Raw genomic sequence first — 17053 nt, 5'->3', positions numbered from 1 at the left:
TCTGCAAGGAAAGCGAGGCCAACGACTTCCTCCGTCAGGAAGGAGAAACTTCCTTTTCAAACATCTAACTCACCTGGTAGTTATATATATAGCTTACGTCCCTGACGTCACGGCAGAATTTCAAAACTCGCGGCAATCGCCGATTGGGTAGTCAGGTGCACCACCTGTGCGCCCTCTACCCAGGTACGTAGAACCGTTCCAACTATTCCTCAGATCTTCCCTGCCGCCGCTACGTTGACATCGTTGGAACTTCGCTCGCTAGCCCGTGTCTTTTGCAGTATTATTCGGTGAAGTACACTTTGGCTTTGGCTTTCGCTTGAATTGGATTTTGATTTTGGATTTTTCTTGACTTTCGTTTCGATATTGTTGGTTTGACCTTTGCTTGTTTTTTATCTCTCTTTTTGATTTCTCATCATGACTGATTCTGCTTCAAGTTTGAGAATGTGTGAAAGGTTGCAAGACTAGACTTGCTAAATCCTCTTTAGATCCTCATTCTATTTGTAGTAAATGCAGAGGAAAAGTTTGTGAGATAGGTGATAGATGTAATGAATGTGTGGGCTTGCCTGAGACTGAATGGATTGAATATTACCGCTATGTGCGCAAATTAGAGAAGGATAGGATAAGGAGAGCGAAGAAGACCTTGTCTCGCTCCTCCATAGACAGTCAAGGAATAGATAGTTCTCTATCCCTCGATAATCCTATTGATCCTCCTCCTGTTGTATCATTACCAAATCCAGTTTCAGAAACAGGTAAAAGTCCATCATTACAGGACATGATACGGCATTCAGCCTTGGTCAACGGGTAGAATCCCTGGCACAAGACAGGGATAAATTACGGTCTAATATGAGAGATATTAAAGTGAATAGTGAAATTAGTGCAAGTGCAGTGGAGGTGCGGCCGCTCGGACTTGTTGTGCTCCTAGTCCTAGACCTCTTCCAAGCTCACCAACCCCTGTGAGAAGGAAAGTCGACCGACGAAGGGAGGCGAGAGGTTTTAGCTCCCGAGCGGTCGTCCCCTCGAGCGTACCTGTAGACGATCCCCAGGACGCTCACCCTCGCTATAGGAAAGGCGAGGTTAAAGTGTTTTCTTCGTCGTCTGACGACGCAGTACCCAGACGGAACTGGCGTCAGACTTCGAAATCCAGACCCATTAAAAGAAAATACCAGGACACCGAGCGTCTTGATACTGGACGCCAGGACGAAAAACGTCAAGAGCGTCCAGGATGTAGTCATTGGAGCAGCCCGGAGCGCTTCCCTTCAAGTTCCGATATTTGCTCTCCTACCAAATTAAGACATAAGACGTTGCACAGGCGACCATCGTCTTTGGTAGGAGGCAAGGAAATATTGGAAAGGGGGAAACCTTCGGTGCAAACTGCAACTCCGGATCGTTTCTCTTTCGATTCCGATGCTTGCTCTCCTGCCAAATCAAGATGCAAGATGTCGCACAGGCGGCCGTCGTCTTTGGTCAGAAGTAAGGAATGATTCGGACGAAGGGAGACTTTCGGTGCGTGCTGCAACTCCTGATCGCTCCCCTTTCGTCTCCGATGTTTGCTCTCCTACCAATATAAGGACGCAAGATACCGCACAGGCGGCCGTCGTCTTTGGTAAGAGTAAAGGAAGCATCGGACGATTGGATGCCTTCAGTGCATGCTCCTGCTCCTCCTTCGGATTGGCATTCTTCATGTCTTTCATCTCAAGACGAAAAGAATGAAGAGAGAGAGATTGACTTTGCAGCTTCTCTAATCTGTCCCCAGCAGCAAGAAGCTCCGCAGTTTTCCGTACTACAAGATTTTAAGCAGAAACTCTCCTCTCTTATGCAGTCATATCAACCTGCTACTCTTACTGTTAAACGCCAGGACGAAAAACGTCTTAAAGCACGACGACAGGACGAAAAACGTCTTGAAGCAAGACGCCAGGACGAAAAACGTCTTGAAGCAAGACGACAAGACGAAAAGCGTCTTGAAGCAAGACGCCAGGACGAAAAAAGTCTTGAAGGAAGACTCCAGGACGAAAAACGTCTTGAAGCAAGACACAAGGACGAAAAATGTCTTGAGGCAAGGAACAAGAAAAACGGCAGACGGAAAAACGTCATGAGACAGGACGCCAGGCATCAAGGTACTGGACGACAAGACTCCAGGCGTCAAGAAACTGGAAAGCAGGATGCACAAACGAAACATGACATCGCTACATCAGTTATGTCTCAATCAGAAGAAAGGAATGAAGACATCCCCCATTCTCCATTTGATCAGATGCAAGTCGTTTCCGAGGAAGACAATCAAACAGATCTACAACCTTCAGCAGATCTTAAAAGGCTTATGAAAGTTTTTGCGGAACTTTTTCCAGAAAGTTTTGTGCCAGCTGCCCCTCGTTCCCCACCTTCAGAGTTCATTCTAGGGAAGGCTTCTAAAGAATCCAACTTTACGAAGATGGTATTATCGCGCTCTTCGAAAAGAGCCTTGAAATTAATGAAGGAATGGATGGACTCTAAGAAAGACCAGGGAAAAACAGCTTTCTCATTTCCTCCGGCCAGATTAGCTTCCAGATCCAGCATCTGGTACGACACTGGAGAAGTCCTAGGTTTGGGAGTTCCAGCTTCTTCCCATGGGGACTTCTCTAGTCTTGTGGACTCTTCTCGTCGGACGGCCATGGGGAAGACGAAAGGGTTTTGGTCTTCCACTGAAATGGACCACCTCCTCAAAGGGATTTTTAGAGCCTTCGAAGTCTTTAACTTCCTAGACTGGACTCTGGTTCGTTGGGGAAGAAAAATTGAAAACTTTGAAGTCTACCAAAACGGAAGAACTCGTTCACCTTATGTCATGCATTGACAAAGCGCTTCGAGACGGGTTGAACGAGCTAGCAGCCCTTTTCTCAGCTGGAATCTTGAAGAAAAGGGCCCAATTTTGTTCGTTTCTTTCGAGTGGAGTAACGCTCACTCAGAGAGCAGAACTGCTTTTTCTCGCTCAATTTTCGACTCATCTTTTTCCGCATAGTTTTGGTAAAAGAAGTATCCTCAGCTCTGACCCAAAAAGCGACACAAGATCTGATGACTAAAGCAGCAAGGAGAGTTGTTCCGTCAAGTTTTGCAGGACAGAAACTCAAAGAAACCACTCCTCTACCACGTAGTTCTCGGCCCTTTCGAGGTAAATCCCTCAGGAGAGGGAATGCAAGAACTATTACAAAAAACTCCAAGAAAAGAGGCTTCAGAGGAGGAAGTAATAAAGTCTGACAAAGATCTTCTTCAGACAGTGGTAGGAGCCAGACTCAAAAATTTCTGGCAAACATGGGAGAAAAAGGGAGCAGATCCTTGGTCTATTCAGCTTCTCAAAGAAGGATACAAGATCCCTTTCTGGAAAAAACCCCCCTTAGCAGAAAGACCGATCGATCTGTCAGCCAAGTACAGAGAGGAGTCCAAGACTCTAGTGATACAACAAGAGGTTTCTATGCTAATTCAGAAGGAGGCAATAGAAAGAGTTCGGAACCTGGAATCTCCGGGGTTTTACAATCGATTATTCCTGGTCCCCAAGAACTCGGGCGGATGGAGACCGATTTTGGACGTGAGTTCCCTGAATATTTTCGCGAAGAAAACAAAATTCACTATGGAGACAACGAAATCAGTTCTTGCTGCAGTCAGACGAGACGACTGGATGGTTTCGTTGGATCTCCAGGATGCTTATTTTCAACGTCCCGATCCACCCGAACTCCAGAAAGTATCTAAGATTTGTTTACAAGACAGAAAACATACAATTCCCGAGCTCTTTGTTTCGGTCTAAATACCGCACCTCAAATTTTCACAAAACTTATGAGAAACGTAGCAGCAATGCTACACAAGAAACGCATCAGAGCCTCATTGTATCTGGACGATTGGCTCCTCAGAGCCCATTCCTATGCCGACTGTCTGGAGAATCTTCAGAAAACAATTCGATTATCAGAAGACCTAGGCCTTCTGATAAACCACTAGAAATCCCACAAAACTGATCCCATCCCAGGAAATCTTGTACTTGGGGATGAGGATTCAGAGTCAGGTTTTTCGGGCTTTTCCGTCCACATTGAGAACGGAACAAGCTTTAGAGAAAATAAGAAACTTCCTAAAGAAACAGAAGTGCTCTGCGAGGGAATGGATGAGTCTGCTGGAGACCCCTTTCTCGCTAGAACAGTTTGTCTCCTTGGGAAGACTGAACCTACGCCCCTCTGCAGTTTTCATCTAAATCAGCATTGGGACAAGAAGAAGACACTAGATTCAATGTGTATTCCCGTTTTCGAACGACATGGAAACACTATCTACAGTGGTGGAACGATCCCGTCAAGCTCCAGGAAGGCCTCTCCCTAGAGCAGAGGAACCCAGACCTAGTGTTGTTTTCCGACGCCTCGGACTCGGCTGGGGAGCAACACTGGGGAAGTAGAAGTCTCGGGCTTCTGGAACAAGGAGCAAGAAAAGTTCCACATCAATCTGAAAGAATTGACTGCAGTTTTCCTAGCTCTCAAGGAATTAGAGAGCGTAGTCCGGAACAAAGTGGTACAGGTCAACTCCGACAACACAACGGCGTTGGCCTACATCAGCAAACAAGGCGGGACACACTCAGAGTCTCTGTACAGAGCAGCAAGAGAACTGCTCCTCTGGACGAAAGGAAAAAACGTGATTCTGGTAACACGCTTCATTCAGGGAGAAAAGAATGTGAGAGCAGACATCCTGAGCAGAAAACATCAAGTCTTGACAACAGAATGGACTCTCCATCAGGAAGTTTGCAAGAGTCTATGGCGAATCTGGGGGCGCCCTTGCATAGATCTCTTCGCAACAGCGCAGACAAGACGGATGGATACTTACTGTTCTCCAGTCCCAGACCCCAAAGCAATCCACATAGATGCGTTCCTTCTGAATTGGACACATCTAGACGTGTACGCCTTTCCCCCATTCAAAGTAGTACACAGAGTGTTGCAAAAGTTTGTGGCTCACGAAGGAACCAGGATGACTCTAGTGGCACCCTTCTGGCCGACAAGAGAATGGTTCACAGAGGTACTGGAATGGATGGTGGACACCCCAAGAAGCCTTCCGTTAAGAGTAGATCTACTCAAACAGCCCCACTTGGAAAGGTATCACCAAAACCTCCAAGCTCTTCAGCTAACTGCCTTCCTTCAGACTATCGAAAAACTCACAAGAGCTGTTGGATTTTCGAGGGAGGCAGCTAGTGCAATTGCAAGAGTAACCATTAAGGTATACCAATCGAAGTGGGAGACTTTTAGAGGATGGTGCAGGGACAACTCTATTTCCTCTTCCAGTACCTCTGTGACTCAGATAGCAGATTTTCTGCTATACCTCAAGAAGAGACGTAACTTTTCTGCTTCTACTATCAAGGGTTATAGGAGCATGCTAGCAGCTGTCTTCAGGCATAGAAACCTTAATCTATCTGATAATAAGGATCTACAAGATCTTCTTAGATCCTTCGAGACAACTAAAGGAAAGAATACAATCCTCAACATCTTGGAATTGGATGTAGTCCTCAAGTTTCTCATGAGTGGACAGGTTCGAACCCTTACAGGCAAACATCCTTTAAGGACCTCACCATGAAAACTCTCTTCCTGATTAGCCTAGCAACAGCAAAGAGGGTCAGTGAAATCCATGCCTTCAGCAAAACTGTAGGTTTCAGACAGGGCAAAGCCATCTGCTCGCTACAGTTGGGATTCCTAGCCAAAAACGAACGCCCCTCTCAACCCTGGCCCAACCCAAGTCATTCGAAATTCCCGAACCTCTCGGATCTCACGGGTGAGGAAGCAGAGAGAGTTCTTTGTCCGGTAAGGTCTCTGAGGCATTACTTGGAGAGAACGAGACAATTACGTGGCACTTCAGAAGGGCTTTGGTGTTCGGTCAAGAAGCCCTCTCTGCAAATGTTGAAGAATGCGCTATCCTTTTTTATAAGGCAATTAATTAGGGAAGTGCATTCAGCATGTACTGAAGCGGTATATGAAGCTACTTAAAGTTAAGACTCACGAGGGTTTAGAGCTGTAGCAACCTCGGTTAGATTTAAACAAAATAGATCCCTTCAGAATATCCTGGACGCAACATTCTGGAGGAGCAAGTCAGTTTTTGCGTCGCACTATCTTACGCAAGTGCAAACTGTGATGAGGACTGCTACACACTGGGTCCGTTTGTAGCAGCTCTTTCAGTAGTGGGAAAAGGGTCTACCCCTCAAAACCCATAATCCAATACTCTTTTTCTTATCTTGGAACTATTGAAAAGTTATGGTTGTTTGTGGAGACTGGATGCAGTCTTCCACAATCATTGATCTTTAGTCAGGTGATCAATTGTCCTTAGTAGCGCCTGGAACAAGAGTATTGTAGGGAGTCCTAGTCACCGTAAGAGGTTTGGATCCGGTTGACAGTCTCCAAGAGGTCTTCAGCCCCCTGGATGGATCCGCTGGACCTCATAAGGAAAGCAGACACAATGAGACAGGATATCATTAAAGTCAGCTTCCTTAACAGGTACGAACCCGTAAGTTTGTTTTTATTACACTTATGTCAATTCCAACGATGATAGCTGTCTCTGACCCTCCACAAAGGTGTTAATCAGATATATATATAACTACCAGGTGAGTTAGATGTTTGAAAATGTTATTTTCATGATAAAATAAATTTTTTGAACATACTCACCTGGTAGTTATATATAATTAAATTCCCACCCTCCTCCCCTCTAGAGACTATGGGCATGGAAGATCTGAGAAATAGTTGGAACGGTTCTACGTACCTGGGTAGAGGGCGCACAGGTGGTGCACCTGACTACCCAATCGGCGATTGCCGCGAGTTTTGAAATTCTGCCGTGAGGTCAGGGACGTAAGCTATATATATAACTACCAGGTGAGTATGTTCAAAAATTTATTTTATCATGAAAATTAACATTTTCAAGAGCCCTTTCGAGGGGGCACTTCTCACAGAGCCCTTTTCAGAGGTAGAAAACCAGCCAAGCATGGTAGGTCCTCTATCAGGCCCTTCAAGAGGGCTAAATAGGATTCGAGTCCTCCAGACTTCATTAGGTGCCAGGCTTCTCGATTTCACAGAAGCCTGGGCACAGAGAGGAGCGGACAACTGGTCCCTCTCTATCTTGAGAAAAGGATATCTCATCCCCTTCAGGGAAAGGCCTCCCTTAACTACAACTCCAAGGGAACTTTCAGCCAAATACAAAGACCCCGTTCTGCGGCGAACCCTTCTTATGGTGGATCAAATGCTGGAGAAGGAAGCCATAGAACCAGTTCAGGATCCCCACTCCCAGGGATTCTACAATCGCTTGTTCCTCGTACCAAATGCCTGGGGGGGTGGGGGAGGTGGAGACCTGTTCTGGACGTAAGCGCCTTGAATCGCTTCATAGAGAAGAGGAAGTTCTCCATGGAGACAACTTCTTCGGTTCTCTCTGCTCTTCGCCCAGGAGATTGGATGGTTTCCCTGGATCTTCAGGACGCGTACTTCCACGTACCGATACATCAATCTTCAAGGAAGTACCTGAGGTTCATGGTACAAGGGAAGATTTACCAAATCAGGGCTTTGTGCTTCGGCCTGTCGACGGCTCCACAAGTATTCACGGGGCTCATGAAAAATGTATCCAGGTGGTTGCATCTGGAAGGGGTGAGAATATCTCTTTATCTGGACGACTGGCTTATTCGGGCCGAGTCGGAGACTCAATGTCTGGAGGACATGCATATAACATTACGGATGGCCCAGTCCCTGGGACTGCTGATAAACTGCGAGAAGTCACAGACGGTACCCAGCCAGAACATTGTGTATCTGGGGATTCGGATGGATTCTCTGGGTTTTCGAGCATATCCATCCCCGGAAATAATCGAACGGGGCATGGAGAAAGTGACTACCTTCTTAGAGAGAGAAAAAAGCTCCGCGAGGGAGTGGCCAAGTCTGCTGGGGACACTTTCCCCACTGGAACAGTTCTTCTCTCTAGGAAGGTTTCACTTGAGACCCCTGCAGTTTTACCTAAAGCAGATGTGGGATCAGGTTTATGTATGTTACAAAGTGCAAGTCAGTCTGGAATGATAATATACATATGATTAGTAAAGTTACATTTACTAAATATACTAATACAGTATTACATGTGTAATAAAATGTATAACAATTCATGAAATTTTTTTTTTTACCAAATTCTAGCTTACTGGGATGGGCATATGGTATGTGTATGTAGTTGATAAGGGCTGGGTTATGGAGTGGAATCTGCAGGTGCTTAGGAGTCTGGAATGATAAAAAATAAAAATGGTAGAGTATGCATGTAGGTATTATTAACTACTGCACACAGTAGGTAGTATTATTTACTGTTTGACATATATACAAGTAAAGAAATGAAGAATTCCTTTACCTGATGGAGTTGGACAGGCGATATCAACTGATTTGGACTCTGAGGAGGCTACATTCTAGATCTAGAAAGAATGATAGGGTACATAATAAGATGGATGTACTTAGTGTACATACACTTTTTATAAAATTTCCATTAGCAATTTATAAAACAATAAAATTTCTATTAGCAATTTATAAAACATTTTAAAAATTTTTAACGATTCCTTACCTGATGAATAGGTATGTGTACCACTGGATGAGACATCAAAACCATGGAAAGGCTCAGTGACATCTGGGTCATCATCACTATCAGAGGGTTCTGGAATGATACATAAAGAAAAATATTAGGTTGGTTATGCAACAGCAAACACCTTAATACATAGTAATAATGTCCAAACAATTTACAACATGAAAATGAGAAAAATGAAATTCCTTACCTACTAGAAGTGGATGGGCTGCTAGGGAGGGTTCAGGTACAGTGGGATCTGGATTGGGCATCACTTCTGCAATAAAATACAAATGATAAAAATTATTGAAGTTACAATACACTAACTGTTTTATAAAAAAAATTAACATGTTATACGTACATTTTATATTACAGTATATAAACAAAATAATTAAAAGAGTTCAGAATTCCTTACCAGGACTAGGAGTGGGAGGTGGTGCTGGAGACTTCTTGAAGAAAGTGTCAAGCCTAGACTGCACACTTTTCTTCATCTGCTTCTCCTTCAGTGTTTCTTTATAAAAAGTTACCAAATCCAGGATCCCTCTCTGAATCCTGTCAAATCTGGCAATGTTAGGGTCTTCTGCCTCAAAAGAAGCCAAAGCTCTCTCCAGATGAGTAAAACCCTCTGACAAGCCTTTGACAGTTAATGCCCTGGGTTTTGGGTCTGGTACCTCTAACTCCTCCCCAATCATCTGCTGCTTCAACTCAATGAGGTCCTCTGATGACAACTCCTCTCCATGGGAAGCCAGCAGCTCTGCAACATCCTCAGCTTCCAAATCTAGTTTCAGCCTCTTGCTTAGCCCTACAATCTTCCTTCAAAACTGTGCACAAACTGTGGACACAATTTCTCCCAGGCCCCATTTAAAGTGGTCGTCTTCACCTCGTCCCAAGCACTTGCAATATTCCTGACTGCACCTGCGATGTTGTAGTCCTTCCAAAAATGCTTCAAAGTCAACTCCTTGTTATCTTCGGTAGCCCTCAAAGCAAAACGTATGGTCCTTCTAAGGTAGTAAGCCTTGAAGTTAGCAATTACTCCCTGGTACATCGGCTGTATGAGCAATGTTGTATTCGGTGGAAGGTGCACCACCTTCACATATTGCTCAAATTTGAAGGGTGACCAGGGGCATTGTCTAAGACAAGAAGAACCTTAAGAGGCAGACCTTTTGAGGGGAAATACCGTTCCACTGCTGGTACGAAGTGGTCATTGAACCAATCTTCGAAGACTGTCAAGGTAACCCAAGCCTTCTTGTTAGACATCCTAATGACAGGGAGTTGACTCTTGAAAATGCCCTTGAAAGCCCTGGGATTCTCTGCCAAATACACTAGCAAGGGCTTAAGTTTCAAGTCACCGCTAGCATTGGCCCCAAAAAGTAAATTCAGTCACTCCTTACCAGCTTTATGGCCAGGTGCTGACTTCTCCTCCTTGGAAAGGTATGTACGGGTGGGCATCCTCTTCCAAAATAAACCAGTCTCATCTACATTAAATACTTGGTCAGCAGTGTAACCACCATCCCTAATTCAGCCAAACCGCTAGGAAAACTGTAAGCTGCTTTGCTATCAGCACTAGTAGCTTCACCTTGCAGCTTCACATTGTACAAATTTGCACGAGCCTTAAAACGGTTAAACCAACCTCTCGCAGAAAATTCTCCACTGGCACTGCCTTCCCCATGCTTTTTCACTACTGCTGCATGCAGCTCTCTAGCCTTTTCCTGAATCTCACATAGGCTTATTGGAACACACCGCTGGTTCTGGTCTTCCAGCCAGATCATCAATAACTTCTCCATCTCAGCCATGCTCTGGCTACGTTGCTTCACATTAATAACTGTTGCCTTCATTGGTGCAGCATCTTTAACATGTTTCAGAATACGTTCCTTGTCCTTTACTATGGTTACCACTGTCGTCCTGCTAAGCCCCAAAGCACGATCTATCTCAGTGTTCGTCTCTCCCTTCTCAGAACGTTTAATGACATCGTACTTTACCTCCATGGTGATCACTTTCCTCTTCTTCGATGAACTTATCATCAGATGAAGTACTCTGCCATTTTGGAGCCATAGTAAAGGCAAGAAAAATGCAAAAAATGCAACAACGTAGCAAGACACAACCTAGCGAAACGAAGGCAACCACGTGAGTGAAGTGGCATTGTTTGGTATTGTTACGCACCCCTGCATCCTTGACCAAGCTAGTTCGTTGTCCGGTCACATTACCTGTGCAGTTAATAGCGTAATTATATGGCGCCTCCACTCAGAAACTAGTTCCGCGTATGAGGCATTGTTAAAAAGCATCGAAAAATGTCGTGACCTTTGAATTTGTGTTGTAATTTAACCAGAAACTTAGTTTTTTTTATTATTACTGTAAACAAGAAATTATTTTTTCATATAGTATGCATTTTTGAAAACCATTGTAAACTTCAAACGGCGTAAGCTAGTATCCATTCCCTTGGAAATTAGTTCCTCGTATGAGGCATCGTTAAAAAGTATCAAAAAATGTTGTGACCTTTGAATTTGTGTTGTAATCTAACCAGAAACTATTAACCGATGCCACCATTAACTGGGTGATGCCATAACCTTGGGACAACAGATTCAAAAGTGAAGGCCTAGACCTTCTCACCCTACCATGAATGTTGTGAGGTGAGCACACTGCATTTGTCCACTGAGGGCTGGGAATCAAAAGCAGGGGATGGATGGGGCATAGTCCATGAACATCCTCGGATGTCAGTCGTTATTTGGGAACCCCAGGACTACCAGGCCTGTCAGCAGGTGGAGCTGATGGAACAGACACAGCTGCGTCCGCAGAGTTGTCAATGGAATGATGGGACACTATCCCTGCCAATGCACTATATACATTAGATTCAAACTGGTTACATAAAAATTCAATCCTAGATTTTACAGAATAAAAGATCAGACTGTATTGGAACAAACCTACAACCCTGAGCTGACTTTATGGGTGTGGAAGGATGTTAAATATACTGAAAAAGAAAAATAAACGCAACAACTAGCTGTTGTCTTTGCACTCTAAGTTCTTTGATAATGAGATACTTCAGCATCTTCTCTTATCTTGTGCAAAGACCATTTCTTGCAATGATCACAATGGTTGTCCGAATTACAAGTTGCCTCACGATGATCAATGCATAATTTGTGTGAATTGTACTTCACTGAAACCAATCTGGTCTTGCAACTGCTTACCTTGCAAAATATAAGATTTTGATAAGTGGGATAGAGAAAAAGAATCTACAGTTAGATGACCCAAAATAAACCAGACTACAGAGCACTTATCTACACAGCCGTCTGTGTTCAACAGTAAGAGTGGAATGAACAGCTGAAACATTCACTGTCTTACTTCCACCCTACTAAGGTAGGGGAGTAACTGTTGGGAGCAGTCATTAATGATTGTTTCAATTTCAACAAATGTTGAAGCTGCGACAAGTAGTCACAAATAAATCTAAATGATAGAGGTAAGTTATACCTAAACGTTTATAACCCAGGGTAAGTTATACTTAAACATTTAAAACCCAATAAACATATCTGAAAAGCTCTCTGGTAGGTAACTGTTATACTACATATATTAGGGCTTGTGCCTTATATGATAAGGCGCCCTATGAGGTAATGTTAGACTAGCGATAATCTATACGCTAAGTCGGTTGGTATTGCACTTCCATCTTCAATGGAGTGTCTGGGGTTTTGTAGATCACTTACGAAGTCGGTATTATCTTTACGACGATGTGTTAAACTCATGGTTCGGTGAGGTTCTTGTAGAAAACACAAGGTATAAAAATAGTATATCTTCTGACGTTTTACATGATGAAGATCAAGGTATGATCGTACAAGTCTTCTATGACGATAGCTTGATCGCTTCTGCCAATGATGATGGCTAATCCTATTCCTCTACATGATAAAGCTTAGGTAAAGAGGTACAGGGTCTTCTAATACGATAGCTAACTCTGTTTCTGCCTGTCTACCATCTCTGTTACAAGTTATGAAGGAACAGACGTAGTTCGAACATATGAACATACTATCAGATGACATAGTTTCATACGAACACACAATCAAATGAGACACGCTACAGATCACGTAGGCCGTTTGAATAATAGGTCGGGGTAGTTGTCTCAAGCAGGGAGCTTGGACTAATGTTTAATAACAATTGAATGACTACAGGTGACGGCATGTTATCTTAGCCTACTTTTATTGTATACGTCATCTTTAGCGCCTCTAGTCTGATCACATTCCTGCAAGCAATCTGGTTGACCTCTTTAGTTTTAGACTTTTATATATATGGACTAACATTCCTAATTTTTTATTATGTAAACACTTACATCAGCTCGGTCAGCTACAAAACCAACCACTGAATATTACTCAAACTTGACTTGCATTTGACTTATAGGAGTGTGATACAGACACTATGTGAATATATATATATAATATTATATATATATATATATATATATATATATATATATATATATATATATATATATATATAAGTAAATAAAAATTCATTGTGTACATGAATTGATTCAAGTAATAAAATATAAAACAATGATATTGGTAAATAATAGTGATCACAGGATATATAATGATACAGTTTTTTCACTTCATCTCATCAAGATACTTATGCTACAGAAAATACTAATGTACTCTGATAATTGCATAGAATGAAGATTAACATGATAAAAATCATATTTTAACTGATAACAAAGTTCATATATGAATTGATAAAATTATAATGTTATGCTGATTGATTCGTTGATTTTTATGCTAAATGTTATATCTGATTCATTAATTCATATACTAACTCATAAATAACTGCAGATAATGGTAAGATATAAGGTAACAGATTGATTATAGGCTACCTGATTTGTTTATACATATGTATATGGATTCATATAATTATGATTAATATATGTGCCACCTTTTAAATAGATTCCTATTGCGTACACGCAAAGATATATTTCGATTCCCGTTATTTATGATCATTTATATATAGATTCCTAGTGCGTACTACGCGAAAAACATATTTATTTCGATTCTGTATTTATGATCATTTATAAGAGATTCCTATTGCGTACACGCAAAAAATATATTTCGATTCTGTTATTTATGATCATTTATAGATATAGGATACATGATACTTTATAAATTTATAAGGATATATGACCGAGGTTAATACTACTACACTTTTAACTAGCTTTCGAACAACTTTTCGTCCATTACACAGTTTCCGACAACCACCTTTAGCCAAATGAAACGGCCTTTTTCAATGGTTAAAACAAGGGGAAAACTTGCCTGGGCGGGTCCAACGTTCCATTTTGCGCTCATACTTATTCTCTGCATCCTAAGCCTACACGATTACGTTCGCGATGAATAAAAAAACATCCCCAGCACGAGTCCTTCGCCAGCAAAGTAGAGTTGAATATCCTTCGGGTCGTAATTGTCGGAAGTATGTCCCTTTTTGTAGTCGAATTCCGACAGCCGCTGGAGCGTTCCGCATTAAAACGAGATTAACGACGAGATACGGTGTCGGTCGAAGAAGTCCATGAAATTCCTTTCACATTGTAGGCGGTTGTTACTTGACTGTGTCATCCGCAGCGACGAACGATTTTTTTAAGAAGTTGCTATGTTGAAACTCTCGTACTGCAGGATACTGTAACAGGGTTCCATTAATCAGCCTGCAAGTGAAATTATACTTGTCACAGGGCAAAGTAATTCAGACGACATCCAAATACAGGGGAGGAAGAGAGCCATTTAGACCAGACTTAACCCACATGAATTCGCTGATATTTCGGAATTCAAAAGAGTCCGCTGTACAAACTTTTTTATCCATGGCATTAACAATGAGTGAAACCTATCCAGGTCTATGATGACTTGTAAAAATATCCAGAATTATAAAAAATAAATAGATAATCATTACGAATCTCAAAGAAAATTCGATATTACTGGTAGTAAGTTACTAGACAAAGAAGTGGAAAACGGAGCTAATTGTAAGATTGCCAGGCAACATAAGAGTCAAAGAGAAGATTAATCATGATTCTATGTGCCCTAACAAAAGTTTCATATTCAATTTTCTCGTGCGCATCCTCTGAGGTTAATTTTTTTTAAAAACTTTATTAATTAGGTAGGAGATGCAACGAAAAAAAAAAAACCCACTATGTAACTAATTTCTAAATAAACTTTTGGGTTTGGGTTTTTCCAAGAAAATGTGACATTTTCCCATGAATGTTTTACTTGAATTGTAATAGGCTAATGTTGCAAGTAAATATTTTCATATTCATATCGTGATACTTCCAAATGTCTATGAGGTTCAGAAAAAAAAATTAATTCATTTTGTTGTTATAGAAATTCTATTTGCTTATATTGTTCATTAATTTTAAAATGATTACAAGTCCTTAACTAATTGCATACACACACGGATAAGAATATGTTATGTGGCCCGTCATGTGACCTATGAACCACATGTGAAGTTCATGAACTAAGCATTCCTTTCTCCATCACTCTGCTTTTGCAAGCAGAGACGACACACAGATGAAGCCTGTGTAAGCAGATTATTGAGGTTAAAAGGAACAAATGCTGATACGGCAATGATGGCGTCGTCACTTGGCAGGAGATTGCTCTCAGCCAGCTAAGAGTTACGTTACTTGCTGTAAGAGATACGACTTTAGTATTTTCAAATGATATTTTAGTGTTTTTAATTCTCCACCCGCATGAGAAGAATGTCTGAAAAAAAAACAACAGTAACCAAAATTGAACAATATATTAGTTTCATGTTGGCATTATGTTAAATAAATATTCCATATTCAAACTATATGAAAAGGTTTCCATACAAAATTCTATATATATTATTAGCCCTGTATAAGATTCATATAGGATTATTCCTAGATAACATTTTCACTTCTAGACTTCTGACTTTAAATCTCTTTATTTTATTTTATTTATTTTATTTATTATTAGTTTATTTATTTTTTATTTATTTATTTAATTTTTTTTTTTTTTTCATTGACTACGAATATAAATTACCGGGACAGACAATATGTCAGTAGGTTTTGATATGTGTTTGAACTTTTAGCTTATTTGTCATTACTAAAGCGTTAAGTTAGAGTTCAAATCTTTACGCATATATATTTGGATATTTAATGGTTACGTTTTGCTTATTGATATATCGTGATTCCTTTTATTATTATAATTTGTAACCCTTCCGACTTCTTACGGAGTGTATTATATTGACTCCACTTGTATCCATATTTATCTTATTTTATTATTATTTATTTATATATTTTTTTATATATATTTGATAAATTAATGGTTGGCTTGAATATGTGGAAAAGTGTTTCTAGCGGCGTACCGTATAAGGCTACTTGCGGCATCAATTCTATAGATACAAGATATAAATGATAAACGTATTTAAAACCGCGAGAACCGCTATAATCCAGTTCGGATCCAACATCACGAGTTGTAACTCGTAATAACATTGACACTTCCTATTTAATTATCCGTTATTCTACCAAACCGATTGACTCTGGGTGATCAAATATATTATTGATTTTCTTAATGGAAAGGAATTCACACACGAGTTTAAGGAGATTATTATTGATTTACCACCACCCGAGTCACAGATTATTATGTGTTGAATTCCATATTTACTGATTTAGCACTCATAAATATTCCTAATGCACTCAACTTGCGGTGTTTGTTTTTAGTGCTATTACTTCTATATAACGTGTCAAGGAACTATTAACACTAAGAAGTGTTTATTCCCTCTGTCAGACTCGTAATTCTGTTAATAATTCTACGTATATTCTTTCAAGGATTGATTTGGCACAGGATAGGCTCCTAAACTGACAGGTGTCTTAGTGTGTCCCTTGTCTTCATGACACGTGTTACAATCAGTTATGTGCTTTTTATATCTGTAAGCATTGTAGGCCAGTAAAATAGTGATTTGGCTTTCTGTGACATAGTAGGGAACCCTGGATGACGGAATGCAACCAGTTTATGACGATTGGTATGAAAGAGATTATTACTAATACCTGGTCGTTAGTCATCTGCGTGTTCTTCGGGTTTATTTACCTCGTCACAGACCTACATATAATATTACATTTGATTACATTATTCTGATAACATACTTTAAATATACTTTTGCTTTAGGGTTTCTGCTCGAAGTGTGTATGTTATGCTTAGCCGCTGACCCTGTTTCCGTTTCGAAGTGTTTGTTGTTTGGTGTTTATTGCTGCTGACTCTGTTTCCGTTTCGAAGTGTTTATTTGTTGTTGGGTTAGTCTGTGACGCTTGCTTTGTTCAGTTTGTAACAGTTCTGCGCTCCGACCCAGATATTCAATGCTCGCGATCTCTTGGGTTAAGGAATTTTCTTGTTTAGATACGGTTTTTAACAATAGGTACGGATGTTTCTATATCTTTTAGTCCAATTAATGGTTCTTTGCTGTATGGTGCGGGATTGCGGGATAATGCGTCAGCTATGATAATTGCTTTCCCAGGTAGATATCTTAACTTGGCTCCAAGACC

Source organism: Macrobrachium nipponense, chromosome 23, assembly GCF_015104395.2.
Source record: "Macrobrachium nipponense isolate FS-2020 chromosome 23, ASM1510439v2, whole genome shotgun sequence".
NCBI classification, from domain to species: domain Eukaryota; kingdom Metazoa; phylum Arthropoda; class Malacostraca; order Decapoda; family Palaemonidae; genus Macrobrachium; species Macrobrachium nipponense.
Note: the sequence above shows the minus strand (reverse complement) of the source record.